The sequence below is a fragment of the Larus michahellis genome, assembly GCF_964199755.1.
Source record: "Larus michahellis chromosome W unlocalized genomic scaffold, bLarMic1.1 SUPER_W_unloc_1, whole genome shotgun sequence".
Classification (NCBI taxonomy): domain Eukaryota; kingdom Metazoa; phylum Chordata; class Aves; order Charadriiformes; family Laridae; genus Larus; species Larus michahellis.
The window spans coordinates 2059713-2078826 of NW_027435888.1; positions in this window are offsets into that span (position 1 = coordinate 2059713).

Sequence of the window (19114 nt, forward strand, 5' to 3'; positions counted from 1 at the left end):
GTTAAACAAAAGTGTGACCCGAATTTGCCAGACTGTCTCTAAAGGTGTAAGCTTCTGTAATAACAGATGAAGCATTTGAAAAGTAAATTTAGCCTCATTCAATTTAGCCTTTCTTAAGGAGACGTAAAGTACTATTTTCTTCCCTTTCAGCTTTTTACAAATAGACTTTTCATGCAAACAGTTTACATCAAAGTCATCACGTTACCTGGCGTAGGCACTTGTTGGCAACTAAAGCATCAGGAGAAACATCTGCCTGATGACATGCTGGGCACGTATGTTCCTCCGATTCCAGTAATGCTGTTCTAATACCTGCGAATCATTAGAATCATCAAAATAGTTTTTAGCCAAACTAAGGAAATGTTGAGGGTTCTAATCATTCATAAAAAGACGTATATGCTTAATGGGTGAATCTGCTCTTGCCCTGAGAGCATCAAGCTATAAACGTTCCAGAGTGCAAAAAATTCCTAGTATGCAGTAAATAGCTACGCAGTTTTGGTACTTCACTATTGAACATTTGAAGATGTAGGGCAGGCTGCGTCTTGATGGTTCAACTCCTCTTTTTTTCCAGGCTCTACGGTGCCAAGTCACCAACCTCAAGGTTCTTGAAAAAAACTCATCTCAAAAAAACGATAGTAGGGTTGAGTTCTGCCGGCTTTAACCAACTCTCCTGTGGAGAAGAATGTGGATTAAATGCCTGACTATCCGCTTGTTGCGGACCACAGCAAGTCACCAGAGTTGGCCACATAATTTTGTGTGAGAGAAAGACACTAAAGGCATTCACTATCTAATCCTGTAATCACCTGCACAATTACGCGCTCTTCTCATAATCATCCCTCCGCGGGTAAAGAGGATTTAACTACATGCATAAAAAGCAAAAAAAGCTTTCCGCCTTAATTTTCTTTCCTTTATGTGAGAAAATTCTTTTCCTACTCAGGGGATACTTAAGTAGTAAATAGAAGTGGTAACACAATCATTCAGTTCTCTCCTATTTCTGCTTTCAGAAGATCAGGTTTTGAATCAACAATCAGGGGAGTAACACTTACATTCGCCACAAAAACTGTTTCCGCAGCAGGGAATAACAACTGCATCGGTTATCGTATCTCTACAAATGGGACGCAGCAACTCATCTGGAATCGGATCATCAGAGGATGAGGGTAAAAAGGGCGGCTTTTCCTTCTTTCCTCTAGCAGAAGCTTCCCTGGAGGGTGGGGTGGGGAAGGAAAAAGAAAAAAGTTAAAGATGTGGATATGAAAACTGTTCCAAGCTTTTAATTTTATCAAAGGAAGATAACAGATGGAATTATTCTCACTCCGCATTAGCCTTCTAAAACACAGGCATTTAGTTTCAACTGCCAGAGAAGGGAGGGAGGAACAATTTTCCTTCTGCAGAACTCTACCATTCATTGGATCAACTAAGAAATTAGCTCAGACTTAGAAAAATCATTTTTTGACGGCTAGAAATCAGGGGAAATGAATCCCAGCCCTCCTTTGCCAGAGGGTAAATATAAATTGCAGGCTCAGGATAGAGTTGGCCTTCGAGTAATTGCATTTTATAAGTGAACGAAGTCTATGTTACAGCTCCTACCAAAGGAGATCCGTGACAGAAAAACAGAAGTGCTACCGCTTCCTTTTTAAGGGAACCACTCTTGTCAGCACACAGTAGCATTTTTAGTTTGGAGCAACAGGAAAACTTCAGTCTGTTTCACACGTGAGATTTGATAAAAGGCAGAGGGGAAGGAAATCTCAGCCCAACAGTCCAATTTGATAAATTTTGCAAGAAGCCTTTGAAACATAAACCAGATGCAAAACGAGCTTTCTGAGAGAACGACTCCAACTGTAAACACTACGGAAATGTTTTGCAGAAATAGATTCTCAGCCTACCACACATTTAACCAACTTCCAGGGGCACAAACAGTAGGACCACCCTGTTTTCATATTAGAAAGTATGGCAGAATTTAAGATTAAGATACGGTGACTTTGCTTCCTCCCCTGCAATTACAGATGCCGGCCAACATTACAGATGCATTGCCACTCAGACATTCACTCGTGGTTTCTCTCCTTCGGTTTTTGGTCAGTCCAATTAATTCCATACTTACGCATTAATAGTTGGTATGGCGTATTTTCCAGTGTTTGTCAGCATAGCACCCTTGGTATTGGGATCTTTCACCTCCATCGTGAAACTCCTTGGAATTCCTGTGCTCTTTTGAATTCTGGGAACAGACTCCAAACTTTTGTCCTGCTAAGAAAAGAAATGCAGGCACGTCTCATCTCAAGACCCACACTGAAAGTGATCTGTCAGTGATTCTGTTAAGCGGCAAAAGCCTTTCATCCACTCCTTTTACCCAGCAGAAGGGTTGCTTGACTCAAATACTTATGTTCCTAAATGAAGATAGCCAGGATGTTCCAAAGGCTTGAGCAGTGGTTTGAACTCATCTGACATCCTTTGCCTTAACTTCAGGTTCCTTAAGGGTGAAATATCCCTTAGCTCACCATCCACTCCAAGAAGAGACACAAATCCGCTCCTCCTCCAAAGCACAGTTCAGAGGGAGATCTCAATTCAGGGCTCTGAGCCAGTCACTGGGGAAACTTAGATTCACCATCTCTGTAGGAAGGCCAAGTTCATGCCTCACGCACATACGTTCAGTGACTAACGTTAAATGGCATGAATACGCAACCAGAGGCTTGTGTAATTAAAACATGCAAATATTCAACACATGGCGTCAGGGAATTATTTGACAGGCACATTAGAAACACAGTTAAGCTCACACAGATTGTCATATCGACCTTATGCAGAATCAGATTTTCAAATTATTGAAGCCATCTGATTAGTAGAGACGTATTAGTTCAAATGTTCAAATTACACACTAGTCCAGATACGAGCAGGGTCTAAGGGAGTGACTCTCAGTGATCTGGACCTTCAAGCACCTATCGGTCAGATCAGCCACTCATGGTTTTGGTTTTAATGGCAGTCATGCACAAAAGCAGCCAACTAGTTTCAACATTTTCTTAAATGCTTGTTTCACATACACAGCTTTTTCTCAACGGTAACATAATCCAGATCGACATCTATGAAATCACTGCCATTTACATTTCCAGAAAACTTTAGAGATCATTGACTAATTTGTTTGAACCCAAACGGTTTACAAAACACGTCCAAAACCCACAAAACATTACTGGCAATACACCAACATTCAATTATGGCGTTTAATGCACAGTAATAAAAAAAACAGAGAACTCTGAACACCGTGCCTCCATGCTAAGCCAGCCTGCACCGAAGAGGTTAGAGTAAGTAACGGCTTTGACCTGCTTTATGGTATGTTCCTGCATTTTTCTGAAATAGTTAAATTCTCTCAAAAGCTTAAATGTGTACACCGCTTGGACGGTTTTTCACTTTTTCGAGCAAAACTTCACAGGAGTTTACAGAACCAAGGACACGTTTAAGGACAGCACTAACAGAGACCAATTTCTTTTGTTGGCTGCTTTCCAAACTATTTTTTTTTCTCAATTGTACACAATTGAATTTCTGCAGTGAGAGAGGGAAGACGTTACCAGCAGGAAGAGATCTCTCCTTCTTGGAAATGAATTCCGGCCTTTATTTTCAGAAGAAAGAACTGTCTCCTCTGCATTAGGCCCTGCCTCCTCTAATCTTTGTACTCTTTCAAGACGAGTAATTTCATTGCACAGCACTACGTCTGTGCACCAAGGGCCATCACTAGTGCTCTCCCGGCCAAAGTCACACGTTATTGAGCCAAAAATGCAAGCGATTCCATAGCCAAACATGGCATTACAACAGTTTCAGAGGGACACATCTGCTATTATGCCACACAGACACATTGGTATAATCTTAGAAACAACTGGGCACATTTTCACAATTCACAGTTTGCGTTCAAACAAATTAGATTGCGCTCTCCACTGCACATATACCACGATTTATGAAATTGTGCAGCATTCAAAGAATGGTTCCATGACTACCATCACTAGAAATTCAAACATAGTGATGCAATTGTCCATGTTACAGAAATGCTTCTATTTTGGCTGTTCAAAACCCCCCTTAAATGTCCGTAGCTTACAGACAAATCAAGTCTTCCATAAAAATTGTGTTTGTTTCCAACACAAAATTAACAAAACTTATCAAAAACGGTAGACAGCTAAAGTGCTGCTCCTCTGGGTCCTGAACAAGACCAATACTACAACATCATCTTGAGGCTGATAAGGTACTCTGCTTTTATCTTCCATAATGGGAACTACTCTTTACAGGATGGTATCAAAATATACACACATTTTAAAGTTAAAGTAAATACTTTAAATTAGTAGAAATTTTATTAAAGTCTTGTTCAAATTACAAGTGCTAGCCAGATACAGATGACAGTATAAGATTTAAAAGTACAAAGAAAATGCTTTTTTAAGTATTTGACAAGAATATTCATATACCTTAGTAAGCTGGGCCACAGAAATAGATGCAGGAGAGTCACCAATCTGTTCACAAGAAAAGAAACACACAGTCGAGTTCTACAATCCAAACACGGCAATAGCTAACCTCTACTGTAGTCCCAAAGCCTGCACTATAGCCTCTGACTGTCACTGAAAGCGGCATTTCCAACCCACTGGAACTTGTATTTGTTCAAAGCAAAGCCCAGACCTACAACAGCTTAAGAGTGTGGTTAATGAGGTTAATGAGAAGAAACTACAATTACCAAACCCGTTTGAGATCAGCTTACTGCTCCAGAATATCTCAGAGAGGGACCCTTCTCAAATGCTCACGACTGCTTAAAAGTCAAAGGGGTAAGGAAGCTGTCAATTTCCAGCTAAAGAGCATTAAGAAAATATTTCCTGCATTTAGAAAGTATTTCCTGCCAGTCCCCCAAATCAATCAAGCAGAAACAACACCTCCATGAAACTTGTACACAGCCCTAAGGTAATACTGCAGAAGAACTGGGGGGAAAAAATCCAAACCCAACCAGCCAACGCAACCCTCAAAAACCAAGAACTGACAGTGAATTTATTAACTCCCATTTCAAACACAAGACTAGACAGAAACTCACATGAAGCAGGTAGGAAAGGGCACCAAAAACAGGAGGAAAAGGCTAGTCGCACTGCTGGAACGTTACGTGTAAATTACAGCGGTTTCCTAAAATCCGATTGCTTGGCTGAACTAAACATTCAGCCAGGAAGGATCACGGTTGTGCCTGACGGTGCTAAAACAATGGGCCCGGCGCTGCGTTTCTGCAGCCTTTAAGGACAAGCCCTAACTAGAAATCCTCGCAGTTACCGAAACAGGAATACTAAACCAAAACGGAGGCACTTTCTTGCTTTGGCTGTGGTAACAGTAGGACAGCAGCGCAAATTTGGACGTATAGAATGACAGCTGATATAAGAGCAAGACAAGGAAGAAATACTGAAAGTAAAACCTTTTGTGCATCCTGTTCAGAAAAATCATGACTAATTTTAATTTTGCTGCTTTACTGTTCAACAGTGATTGGCAAGATTTTTGGTGATTTCTTCCTCCCACACTAAGATCCAGGTTTGTCTTTGAAATACATGCAGAAATACAGGTATTTAAAAAACCAAACCGAAACAAAAAGCCCACGCTTTGAACCAAGAGTGAGTTAGCTTTAAGAATAAAGTTAATTGTGTCTCCAACACCAGAAGCACCCGAGGCTGCAGTGCTTTTACAGGGAGAGAGAGAGAGAGGATTTGTAAAGAGCGATGCAAGGCTTCCACCCTCCCCACGGCTACCCACAACCCAAATCAGGTCCAGGCAGAGCAAACTAGAAGGGAACGTTTCTGCTTCGTCTTTCATTTACTTTAAGTAGTTCTAGCTAACGCTGAGGCTTCCCTCCCACGCCAGGATTTTTCCTTTTCTTGGAGACATCTGTGCTAGCGGATGGCGAGATGCAACTCAGAAACGTGACACAGACACGCCAGGGAAGACGCGAGGCGAAAAGAACGTTAACCTTCTTTTGGAACATGTGATTTGTGTTTATGCACATGCTAGTAAACAACAAGAAAAATAACCCTTTTCAAGAAATAAAAACTCATCTGAATTAGATGAAATACTATAAACGTGGTTTACATAAATGCATAAAATTAACTACTTGGGTCCCTGGGCCAGTAAACTAACTCGAACTCACAACACGAGGCATTCATGCATTCATGGCCAAAAAGGAATTCGAACCACTCGGTGACAGAATTACAGGTGTCAGATTAAGACGTAGTGGTTTTAGACCTACATACAACAAGCTTACAATTTTAAGTTGATTGGATACTATTCCATGAGCATCAGAGGCTGCATTCTTCACAGAACACAGAGACAGAGTTCATCTGTTTCTAGATTTAGGTGATCCTAACAGCTTATCAAGGCATCAGATCCAGCGGTCCAGAGTTAGTGTAATGCCTCACACCACAGCAGTGAACTACTTAAAATAAAGATGAAAAATAAAATCCACCAAATAGTGATTTTTGTACTGTAGGGACTATTTTGAAATATGTAGTTACGCATAGCATTCAACCCAAGTGGCAAATCAAGATCTAGACCATTACCAGTCAAGTATTTCCTTGTGTTACTTCATTATATTTCAGCAGCCGAATGACAGTGTTTTCAAACCTGAAGAAAAATGCTGCTCCTTTTCCAAACGTAAAAAAGTGAGATTGTGATTTTACGTACCGCTTTTGATATTCCACTCACTGGCTCAGTTCGACTTCTAGAAGAAGAAAGAAAGGTGATCAGAATTTAAAATAAAGCACTTGTGCCCAGCATCAAGCAGCAAAAACAGATTATAAAAGCAGGCCTATCATATTAAACTGACATTTGAGAAGTGATGAGACCCTAGTGGTGCACGCAAGCCTATTTTAAAAGTCGAGTTCTGTACAGGACTGCCATGGAAATTGACTGTTTGGAAAACAGTCTGTTCCCCCGCTCAATTTGCCAGCAGTCCAACAAACCCATGCTCAGATTTCTGTGCCTCGGCCTACCTTCCTTGCCCGCTAGAGTCTTGCAGTGCATTACCAGCTCAAGTGATCTAGCCCCAAAGGTAACCCTACTGAGGCGAGATCTTTCTATGAGAAACAACATCTTTCAAGGTCTTGTACATAATGGCACAGGAGGGATAAAAACCTTTTCCCGTGTCTAATTGAAAACACCTGGGTAAGTCCGGCTGCTGGCAGGAAACGCCCAGAATTGCCTCTAGATTGTCAGCAAATCAACAGTCAGGGATGGAGCACCAGCCACATCCCTTGCCTTTGGGGATTCACAAAAGCCCAAGCCTGCTGGTGAAGTCCTTACTCACAGGAGTCGTTCCCCATTGCGGCCATGGCTCCTTGTCAGGAACAGAACAGAGGGGAAAGCTCTGGGTGACAAAGGACGCCAGGACGTGCTCCAGAAAGAGAAGATCAGCGCCAATCCCCTCACCTGAGTGCAAAGAAATAGTTGCACCCCTACAAAATAGTTAAAAAAAGAACCCCAAGCCAAACCCACAGCACAGCATCCCCCTCTACAACCGTTTCAGCGGTAGTTACAACCGCTGCACAGCTGCAGGCTGATGGCCCTGCTGGCCCTGTCACAGGACTCTCACTGACAGCAGTTACCAAGGCCCTTTTGGAAGGCTGCACTGTGCGTCACCTTCACTGGAGAGGACCTGCTGCTTCCCTGTGGCTGCCTTTAGCAGCAGAGCCCTCTGGTTCTCCAGCCCACACTTTCCCACCTTGGATGCAGGAGGGACCGGCTTTCAGCCGCTGCTTTAACAGCTGCCTTTGCTGTGCTCCTCTGCTGTCTCCCTTCCCACCGCATCACTCAGGGTGGGCTTCTTGTCATTCCAGACTGAGCCCCCAGCACATGCTAAAGAAACAACAATTAGCAAATAGGAACTCTACCCATAGCGCCTATCTGGACAGCCTATCAAGGTGTAATAGCTCATCCTACCCTTCCCAAGGTAGAGACCAGCCTATACTTTGATCCCGTATCTACCTACTGTACCATCTCTCCTAAAGCTCAAATCGTAATTACCTTTTCAAGAGGATGGCCGTTGAGGAGCAGTGGGCAGTAAACCATCACTGGTTGGAAAAAAGTAGCCGAGCAAGTGGCAAAGGAAGGAGCCGAGTTATCCCGAAGGCCAGCTCAGCCCAACAAAGCTCAGGGAGCTTTGGTCCTCCCTGTCTCCCTCGCAAAGCTAGAAATGGCGCTTTCACCATCAAGCTCCTGTGGGATAGAAGGCAAACTTTTCAGGCAGCAGCTGTGTCCTGCCGCGTAGGCTCTGAACTAGCCCTGCTGAAAAAGCTGACCAGCACATTGGGCTACAAAGAAGAAGCTCCTCGGTAAAGATGGCTTCCGAGACACGCGCAAGAGAACTTGACCAGCAGTGAGCTCACCTATGCAAGTGGGTCTGTTGTTACAAGAAACCAGATGGAAACAGGCTGAAAGCCGCCAAGGTGCAATGAAAGAGTGCAAACTCAGCTACTAAATATGAATTAAGTGTGTTTGCAAAGCGGGTCACGTCAACAACTCCTCCTAAGTGAATGGTCACAGGCGACCTCATGGCCAAAGCCAATAGGTTTCCTAGACTGTAACAATGCATATGTGAATCGCCTTAGGGTGGCACATAAGGGAGCAAGAATTGTAACACGGGGTCCTTCTCGGGCTCCCAGCCGAGAGGCGCCTTTACGGCTGGCAATAAGAAGGGGGTTTAGCTAATGTGTACGTCTGCTGCCTTCTTCCCTGTACCCACGCAGGAACTAGAAGAGAAGAAAAGTGCAAGCGTCTTACCGTTTCTGTAGAAGTTCAGGTCAACATTTAAACAGCCAAAGCTCTGAAGAGTTACGCTGAGCCTTACGTAGGCACTTCTTTTGTCTCCCTTTGAGAGATAACTAAGCACATTCCCTCCTAGCCACAGTCTAGCATCCAGAAGCATGCAGAACACGCAGACAAACCTCCACCATATTTTCAGGGATGTTTCAAGTCATGCGATACTTAGTGCAGGAGTTCACCAAATGTCACTAAACTCGGAGACTTTGACCCAGCCAGCCATGGCCACGGGGCTTCAGCTCACCATTTGTGAGTCAGAGCCATCAGACGGACGACCCCGTCCTCCTTGAGACACCCCTTGGGGCAGCCGTATCCAGTGCCGGGTGGCTGGATATGGCCTTTGCTCCATGGGGAGGCGCTTCCTGGGAGCAGGATCTCTCACTGGGGCACTGGGAAGCCCTCCTGAGGCCTGCATGCCTGAGGGACGGCTCTGCACTGCTCCATCGCTCACCAAAACCAGGGGCGGAGGAAGGCTGCCCTGGTGGCCTCCAAAAGAATCAGCTCCCCTGGGCTCCTCTGCGGCCACCGGGCACCTTTGCTGTCAGGCGGCTCTCCGCGCTGCTCTGCCAGCTTAACCAGCACCTCTTGCCCTCCATCTCTTCCCGCTCCTCACCAGCACTTCTCCTCCCTCCCCTCCCTGACCAGCTCCCCCCTGCTCTCCCCGGCCCTCTGGCCCTTCCCGCCCCTCTCCCCCCACCCCGCCGCCCTCTCCCAACCTTCTCTCCCTCCCTGACCTCCTCCTCCCGGCCCCAGCCGTGCTCCAGGGCCTGGCCCTGGGCCAGGGCAGACCCGGGGAGGCGGCCATGGTTCCCGCGGGGTCAGAGGGCAGGAGGGGGCGCCCCGGGGCACGCTGGGAGTTGTGGACCCTGCAGGAGGCTCCCGGCGGCCATCTTGTGTCGGCTGAGGGGAGGCTGGCACAGGCCGACAGGACAGATCTGCAGAGCCGGGAGCTGCGGTGAGTCCTGGGCCCTCGGGCTCCTGTCAGCCCTCTTCTGCCTCCCTGTTCCTCCCTGCCCTTCCCCTTTCCCTCTGGGTCCTGTTTTTCGCCTCCCTGTACCTCCCTTCCTCTCTCCTGCTGTGCTCTGCTCCCTGTCCGCCCTTTCTCTTTTCTCCAAGTCCCTCTCTCTCTCTGTCATCCTTCCTCTCCCTCTACTTTCCCCGTCGCCCTTCTTTCCTGCTCCCTGGGCCTCTTGGTTTCTCTCTCTCTCTTCTGCACAGAGGCCCCAGGCTGAGTGTGCAGCTCGCACTGTGCAGTGAGGTCAAACCCATATGGCTACTGGACAGACCTCTCTCCCTGCTGAGCACAGAGTAACTAGGTTTGGGGTTTTTTTAGCTGCCTCATTTAAGCGACTCCAGTTAGATAGGATGAACCCTGGCTTCAAAGTTTTACTCTGTGACCAGTTAATGAAGATATGCCACTATTATGTACTGGTAAACAGTGGGTTCACTCATTTGTCTTCCTGTTATGTTCACAATGAACAAACAGGCTCTATTAAGACTAGCTATATAACATGAGCTTGACAAACTAGCTTGACCAGTCACTGTGAGCCAAATCATGCTTGCTTTACTTACAGGATTGTCCCCCGAATCATTCTGCTTGCATGAGAGGCCCTTCAGATGAGCTTCTATTTTTGCATTTTCCCTGGGCTATGCCATTAGCTGGGATCTGTTTGTTAAGTAGAAGATTAATGTCAGGCAATTTTAACAGGTAATCTGATCTGGAATACTTGTTTACTGGAATTGTTTACCCAATGGTAGATTGTGAACAAGATCAAATGATTTTATTGTTGTATTCAAAAAAAAATGGTTCTGAATGTGAATGGAAAACCGTTTTCTGTATTCACTTACCTTTCTGTTCTGATGTATTTACTGATGCCTGTCTTTATTCCCAGTCATGGAATTCATAGAGTCGGTTCTGTGTGAGTAGCACGCAGTCAGTTTGGTTTGAACTAAGCCGCGGGCAGAGCACTAGCGTAAGGTTTGGACCCAGAAATGTGCACTCTTGTGGGCCTTGTGTCAAATCATCTATTTGTGCACAGAAATAAACCACACAAAATCATTTTCTAAAAAATTTCAGGCTGCTCTTAGTTTCACCTTTGCCTCTTCTCCGCTAATCAACATTATTTTTCTTGCTACAAGGTGTACAAGGAGTTACATTCTGGGTAAGAGCTAGAGTCAGGGGGATTTGTGTTTTCATTGCTGTTTTGCCCTCAGAGGGCTGCTGAGAGTCATGGTCACTGTCTTGTCAATCTTCTCAACCTCTCCTCTTCTGGGGAGGAGCAAGTAAGCGAGCCAGTATCAGGATGCCTTTTTAAGGGAAGAAGCTTAGTTGAAGACAAGAGGATGTATTTACACTGAGACTGACACGGGCCCTTTTCTGTGCCTTCATTAACTTAAACAAAGTCTGAGCTGAGCGGAACAGAGCATGTGCCTCTCATGTTCCTGCAAAGGGTCCATAGGGTAGAAACGCGTGGAGTTCACAGCACCGGGAGGGACAGTGCCTGACAAGAGAGTGGGATTTTCCTGAGAAGGGAGGAATGAGCTGAGAAAATAAATAAAAGTGGAGGGAAGGATGGGGCTACTCCCACAAGAAACCTTTCCCTTTTGTCAGATCTACGGGTGCAAGTAAACAAAACCCAAATCCTTCAACAAGTTGGAAGGCACGTTGTGACCTTTCACTTCCACATGTTTTTATGCACAGTTTTGACTTCCTTAGGGGGTGGATGATGAGAGGGAGTAGACAGCTGAGATCAGATTTAATTTACTTATTAATTACTTGCTAAACTTTGTGTCAATTAAGAAGTAGCGCTGTTGTGAAGACAGAGGGGTCTTGTGGCCAGAGAGGAGACTGCTAAACTAGGTTGATAGTCTCTCCTAATCGGTCTTCCTTGTCCTTTTCTCCTTTTCACTGGTTCCTTTGACTCTTCCTGGTGCTACTTCCCTCTTCGTAAAGCAAGGATCATTTGAATTCATATTCTTGCAATGCCAGTACCTCTTTCTGTGATGTTCTTCAATGGAAGGGTTTGAGGCAAGTGACAAATACCACCATGAAAAGTATATATGCAGTGGTGTTATGCACATGTCTGGAATATTGCTGCCATTTCTGTCGTTATAGGTACTAGATATGGGGAGTGTCTGTTGCCAAGATCATATGCATAGTTAGCATCTTATATTTTGCCTGTAATCAATCATCTGTCCTACAAGGGTATTGCATGGACCTTTCCAGTGCGTCTCTAATTGTGGTGTTTAAAGCCTGGGTAGCTCTCTGTTGGAATGGGAGCCATCACTGGCAGAGCAATCACTACCTTTGTTTGATAGTATTTGCACTTGACATTAGGATGAAGGGTGTTTGGCATTTCTCGCCAGCTGGATGTGTTGGAAGTGTGGACAGCTGTAATGTGGTGGTGCAAGCATAAGAAACTGATAAGTCGTTTTGTTTGTTATAGCAACTGCGTGAGCTGATGGCTGAGCACAAGCCTCATATAGGTAAGATGGACAAACCTGGGCCTCAGTTGCTGGAGCTGAGCCCAGGGGAAGGTTTTTCTATCCAAGAAGAATATGTGGCAGCACTACGTATCAAAGGCACCCCATAACCTATGGAGCCAGAATGAGAGGTTGTAATGACTTGCATTTTCTTCCTTTTAAGTTCTAAAACACCTCGTCTCATTCATTGAAGTACGAGTACAAGGAAGCCCACTGAATGTACCAACAATTTTAAAATTTAATATATATATCTCCTAAAATTAGACCTGAATAGTGCCAATTTAATTCCCGTCTTTACCACTTTTGTAAGGTTTTGTTGCTGCAATCAGTTTTCCAGAAGTCCGGAAGGTGGGAAGGCTACTTATCTTCCATAACACATTTTGCTGGCTCGTATGATATTCGCACTTCTAACAAAAACACTGAGTCCATAACGTTGGTCACAGTGTCTGATTTGAAGTGGGTTGTGTGGTGGGAAAAAGTCATTACATTCGCATTGCCTGTATTCCTTTGCATAGAAAGGATGTAGCTATTTGTTCCCATCAGGCAATCTTGTTTTGCTGTGCTCTTTCTGGCACGTTTCCCAAGTGTAGTCAAGAGTGCTTTTTGTAGATCCCGGAGGGATCGTTAAATGCACCCAAGGTTTACTAATTTCTGTAAATGGAAAGGAGCACGGTGGTGAGGTGTTTTTAGGAGTCTCTAGGGATCCAAAAGCATGTAGTAAAGGCTATCTTTGGACCTATACCAAAGGGTGAACCATGTTACAGAGCTGTAATTGAGTTTCTGGACACCTCCCTGGGCTCAGTCAACTGTGGGTCAACATAACACGCGCTGTTGTGTGCTTTTAGTTGCAGAAAGTAACGTTCCTTTACTGCAGTAACAAGCATCACCTGGGCACTAACAGAAGTCTTTTTGAATGACCAGACATATCAAATCTTAACCAGTGGTTATATGCCAATGTATTGGTCCTGATATGAAAAAGTATGTATTTACTACTCAGGTAAACAGCTTGCTAAAATGATGAAATGGCTCATGAAAGAGCCAACGAGTCATGGCTCTCCAAAATAAGGTACAACCTACTGTATGAATGACACAGGAGTAAAGGCAAGTAGATTCTGCTCTATGTATAGTATCTTCAGATGGAACGTCTCAGGACTGAAACCGGATTTCACAGTAAAATTCCTCAATCTGAGAGGAAGAACCATTTTGCAAGGTCATTTTTGTAATGTAGATATTGAAAGAGGGGAAGAACCACGAAGGGCAGTATTGCAAGTAGCACATACCTCTGTTGGCTAGAGATGTTAAATATGTTAATTTTAAAGTACCTTTTTCCAAGAGAATTTCAAATGCCATTTTTCAGTTGGTTTTTTTTCCTAATTTCTCTGCCACTTCTTTCTGTCCTTCACCACCCTACCAGTTTCATGACAAGACAGATTCAACTCTTGAGAGTCTGAAAGGCACAGTTGAACGTCTGAGGCAGCCACCTTCAATCTCAGCAGAGGTTGAGAAGATTAAAGAGCAAATCAGTGAAGATAAGAACGTGTCAGTGGATCTGGAAAGACTTCAGCTAGCGTATGAGACGCTTAAACAGAGAGGGAAGGAAATGATTGCTCGCTCAGAAGGAGCCGATAAGGATATATCTGCTAAAGGTAATAGAGGGAGGAAAGTTTCATGTAGTGGCAATGCAGCAAGCTGCAGCATATAAAAATCTTCATTTCTGATGACCACTGCTCTGGGGATTGTGTTCTCCTGGAGAAGCTGGAGAAGATGTATAAAAGCAAAGTATTTGTTTAAAATAATTCATCGTGGATATGACCTTTGTTTTATTTTTTAAGGTTGTGGTGGTTGTTTCCACTTAAGGTTATGAGTCGTCCTGTCAAGAAACAATTTTACAGTCTAAATTTTAAAAGATACCCATATGTTTCTGCTGTAGAACTGTAGAGAGATTTTTGGCCAAGAATCGTTTGCCAAGGTAGTAATCTAGTTCCTCTGTTGTTTAGCTGTTCAAGATAAACTAGACCAAATGGTCCTCATTTGGGAAGACATCCAGACCTTGACTGAGGAGAGGGAGGCCAAATTGTTTGATGTAATGAAACTAGCCGCAAAGTTGTGGTGTAGTCACGTGGCTCTTGCAGCTACTATTAAAGATACTCAGGAGCTCATTGGAGAACTGGAGGGACCTGGAGTTGACCCATCTCTAGTCAAGCAACAGCAAGAAGATGCTGAGGTCAGTAGAAAGTATTTTGTTGACTTAAAGTATGTTATTTACAGTATGCAGAGAAAAGACAGAATTACTATGAAATACCACAGGAGGCTATTTTTTTAGAGACCAAGAGGGATAATTGTGTAGGAATTTACTATAGTGATATCTCGAGAGTCTGTGGTAAATAACATGTACCAGTTCTGAATTGCAATGAGCATGCAACAGGTGCCTGTCCTTATATTTGCATATCTGCTTATAAACACGTATATAATAAGCACGTCACTGAGACTTTTGAAAGTGATACGTACTTGAGATTCCCTGAGTAATAGGTAACATCTAAATGAAAGGTGTACGCATGTATCGTGCTCTATGTATTATGCTCTAAGCCTGTAATTATTCATGCTGATAGTTAAAGATTTGAGGGTTGACTGACAACCTCTGAAAAAGAAAACGCTCTGATTAAAGAAATCTAATTGAAAACTTCCTGTTTATTTTTTTTTCATCTCATGCAAAGTGACATCATAAGCCATTGTTCTAATTTAGACTGGTGTCAGTTGATTTCACTCTGACCCTGCAAAGGGATGCTTGTGTTTTAAGCGTCAGATTGTAAGTCCAAGGGACTTTAAAGAAACCACAGGCCGAATCCTGCCATGTCCTCTCTTGAAAACAAGCTGTACATAGATTATTAAAGTTAGTGTGAGCGGCATTGAATTTTTTTTCTCTTTGTAGGCTGCTAAAGACGAAATTGATGGACTGCAAGAGGAACTAGCAACAGTTCTGAGCCTTGGCTCTGACCTTGGAGCTGCTTGTGGAGAGCCTGACAAACCTATTGTCCACAAGAGCATAGATGAGGTATGGGAAATGCAGGTGCTTGAATCTGCTACGCCAGGTGCTTGTTCAGCTGAAATTGGTATATCCTCCCTGCCCCCAACAAATTTTGCAAATAAACATTTTGCGGCAAATGTAAGATACCCCTGAAGCTTTTATGATAACGTAAGGTTTGCTTTTCAAGTAAATGGATCTTGGCTCGTATTAGTTTAGAATGTATAAACAATTTTATTGTATTGATTTATGGGTTAAAAGTTCTGTAAAAGACAGAAAGGTTTTTTGTGGAAATAGTCACTGATGAATGCAATAGATGGCTACTTTTTGCAATAGGAATGCTGGAATAAATTTGAAACGTATCTGGTTTATGCCAAGTGCAGCATCTTGACTGAGACAATGCTGCTTGGATGACTACAGAGTACTGACAATTTCTCCAGTGTTCAGCAGTGTGTTTCTTTTTAAGCTCCTTTTTGATAAGGATGCAGTTCCAAATGATTTAATGATACTATTTCCCATATTGACTGTAATCCGTAGGTTAATGAAACTATTCAATAATCAGTATTGAATTTTACAGCCTTTGCCATCCAGAACGTCGAGTGTATTCTGAAGGAAAGTAACTATGCAGTGATAAGGAGAACAAGAGTTTTAACATGGAATTAATGTGAACTATTCATGCTTAGTTTATTGGTGTTATTGATGAGTGAATAATGAGTGAACGCACATTATACAGCAGTAACATTCTTTTGTCCATTGGAGTAAATTTCACCTATTTGCAGCTGAATTCTGCCTGGGATGCCTTAGGCAAAACAAGGAAAGACCGGGCAGATAAGCTTGTTGAAGCTCTGCAGGCAGCTGTTCCATAGCAAGAAGGACTGCAGGTAAGATGGTGTGATACACCTAACCCAATCTTGAGTCAATAGGACTTAATGTGGTTGTAGTAAAAAATGTTACGAGATAGGGAAGGTGACATGTGTCACTGATTCTAGCGACTGTTTTCTTCAGTAGGCAGATATTTTTTCTCGGGGTTGGTTGGGTTGGAGGTTTTTCTTCCATTGAAGACTAAGTCTGTTTGGGTTGTTTTCTGCATGTAGTTGTTCATATACTCCTCTATGTATAGATTCAAAATTGATGTCCCCTTTATTGGTAAGACACAAGTTTATAGTAATCCTGCTCACATTTCCTGGTGGCAGTCAGTACGTAACATAATAGGCGAGTTGAAGGTGTGACACGTTTACATGATCGGAAAGGAACAGAATACAGGTCCGTATACTCACCTGCAGCTGTTTTCTTTGAGTGGAGGACAGTGAAAGAACTTCAATTTTATTCCACCTTTTTTATAAGTGAAATATTTCAGTTTGACTATTTTAAGCCCAAAATATTAACATAATGTTACTGGACCATTCCAGGAATTCTTAGCGTAATTATACTAAGAATATAGACATACTGGACCATCATTCTTAGCGTAATTTATCCAATCACAATACTTTGGAAGATGATTCACTTTTAAAATCAGTAGGTAAACTTTCCAGCAGTTTTTTAAGATATCTTTTCTCTATATGTGCTGTATTTTATTTCATTTCATTGTTTTGCCTATTCTTTGCAAGTTTTGGCTGAGTGGCAGGCCTCATGTCTTTTGTCAGTGAATGGCTGGAAGATGGAAACAGTAGAAGGGTTTTCATGGTCAGATTTTGCAAAGCTGTCTTTTTGCCCAGTGGAATTACTGTCCTTCTTGGTTCATTGGATCTTTAAAAACAGAGTTTCACATGACACTGAGGGCAGTTGCTTGTGTGTTCGGTGCAGACCGAGCAGCAGAACACATCTTAATAATAATGCAACACCTTGTTTTCCATGTTTTTTTCTCCAAGGTCTCTTATTTTCATACTGCCCAGAGGTTGACTTGTAGGGTTACATTAGGAACATTGCCGTTGCTTTAAGAGCTTTGTATTTCCTGGGGCTGCACGTTGTACCTCCTACAAGCTTGGTACTTTGTAAAAGAACTGTATTTAACTGCCGCCTTACGCTCATTTCAATAGACAATATTAAAAGTATTGTGGGCAGATTGTTAGCTACAGGTGCCTCACCCTGTTGAGCGTGTTGGGGGGGTTAGTTCTCCTTTTGCCAAGGAGTTGTGTAGCAGTGGGCAGCTCTGAGAAGCCGTCCTAAGCCCTTCTCCGTAATGAATCACAGATAACAGGCAGGAGGAAAAAGGGCCTGGCAGAGGTATTTTTTCCTCTATGTAATTAATTGCCCAGAGTGCTATAGGTGTTCTTAATCTTTAACTGGAGTGTTCTTGAGGTTGTTCTGCATTATATCAGGAGTAAGGGAAGTACCCACAAAGCCTCAGATCTGGGGAGACTTCATTTGTTTTTTGAAGTTCCAACTGCCTTATCCCGAGGATAAGTCAAGCTCAGGTATTGGCCATCACTGTCTAATCTGTAATGAATGGGTCGTGTTCCATCTTCCTGATACAGATACCGTTATCCTTCAACAGAAGTTCTTGTGTCATCATCATTTAAAGTGTGTTATCATTCAGCTACCACCTTCCATCTTTGCTCCGAAGGAGTGCGGAACAGAGTTTGTCTTGTATTTACCTTTCAGGGTATTCATAAAAATTGCTGATTTTACTCCAGAAGTAGAGTACTTGTCCGCATGAATAGTACTGGCAGGATATTGCTGCTAATAGGGGTTCAGTCTTGCAGCATGTACATTCTCGTAACCATTACGTGGAATACTTTAGTTAATACTGGATCCCTTGTATTGCAAAAACCCCTAGGTTCCGCTGGAGAACGCTATTTGGTTTTGGTTTGCTTTGTTTTGTTTTCAAAGCGCACAGCAATCTTGTTCTCTGCAGTAAAAAATTCTGGTATTTTACTTAATGCGACTTTGAAATCTGACACTATTTCTCTGCTCATGCTTCAATTTCATACTGTGATTGTCAGGCAATGTTTGACTGGGTGGACATTGCTGGCAGCGGGTTGGCATCTATGTCCCCAGTTGGAACAGGTCTGGAGACAGTGAAGCAGCAAACTGAGGAACTTAAGGTATGAACAGTGGTAGTGGTGGGAAGCGATTCCGCTGTCATGGGGAATCTTTGGCCAGATTATCTCCAGGACCTCCATTTTCTCTTTATGGAGTCAGAGCTTGGGCTTTCTCCTCCTCTTGTTATCTTGGACTTTGCTGGGAAACCCTCTCAGTATTGCTGCAGTCTCCACAGAGTGCCCTTCCTGGAGAGCGAACAGCCGAGCCTGAACTGGGGGCCATCTAGAGCCCTAACGCCCACCTGGGAGAAGGAGTTAACATTAAGGGGAACAGGCCATTCACCACGAACCACAATAAGGTCACCTGCCTAGTGGATGAAGGGAAGGTGGTGGATGTAGTTTTGCTGGATTTTAGTAAAGCTTTTGACAGTGTCCCTCAAAGTATCCTTCTGGACAAGTTGCCCAACTTGGAGATGAGCAGGTGGAGGGTGCGGTGGGTGAAGAACTGGCTGAACGGTAGGGCTCGACCCATGCGTAGAGCTGCAGAGTAAGAAATCAAGGGCTGTGTGAGCCTCACAGGAGGGCAGGAGATGCTCTCTTCTGGAAGGGTCATTTGTGCCATTGGCGATAGAGCCACGCAAGGCTGCCTTGGTCAGACACACTCATCCGTTGTTCGTGTCACGTGAAACTGTGCAAACATAGACATCTGCAGTGCAGTGACAGGACACAGGCCTTCTAACCTTCCCATGAACCTCCGACCTGAGCTTTCTCTCTGCACCCCCTTTGGAGGTGAACCTGAGCACAGAGCATGAGCCATTGGACTTTGACCACT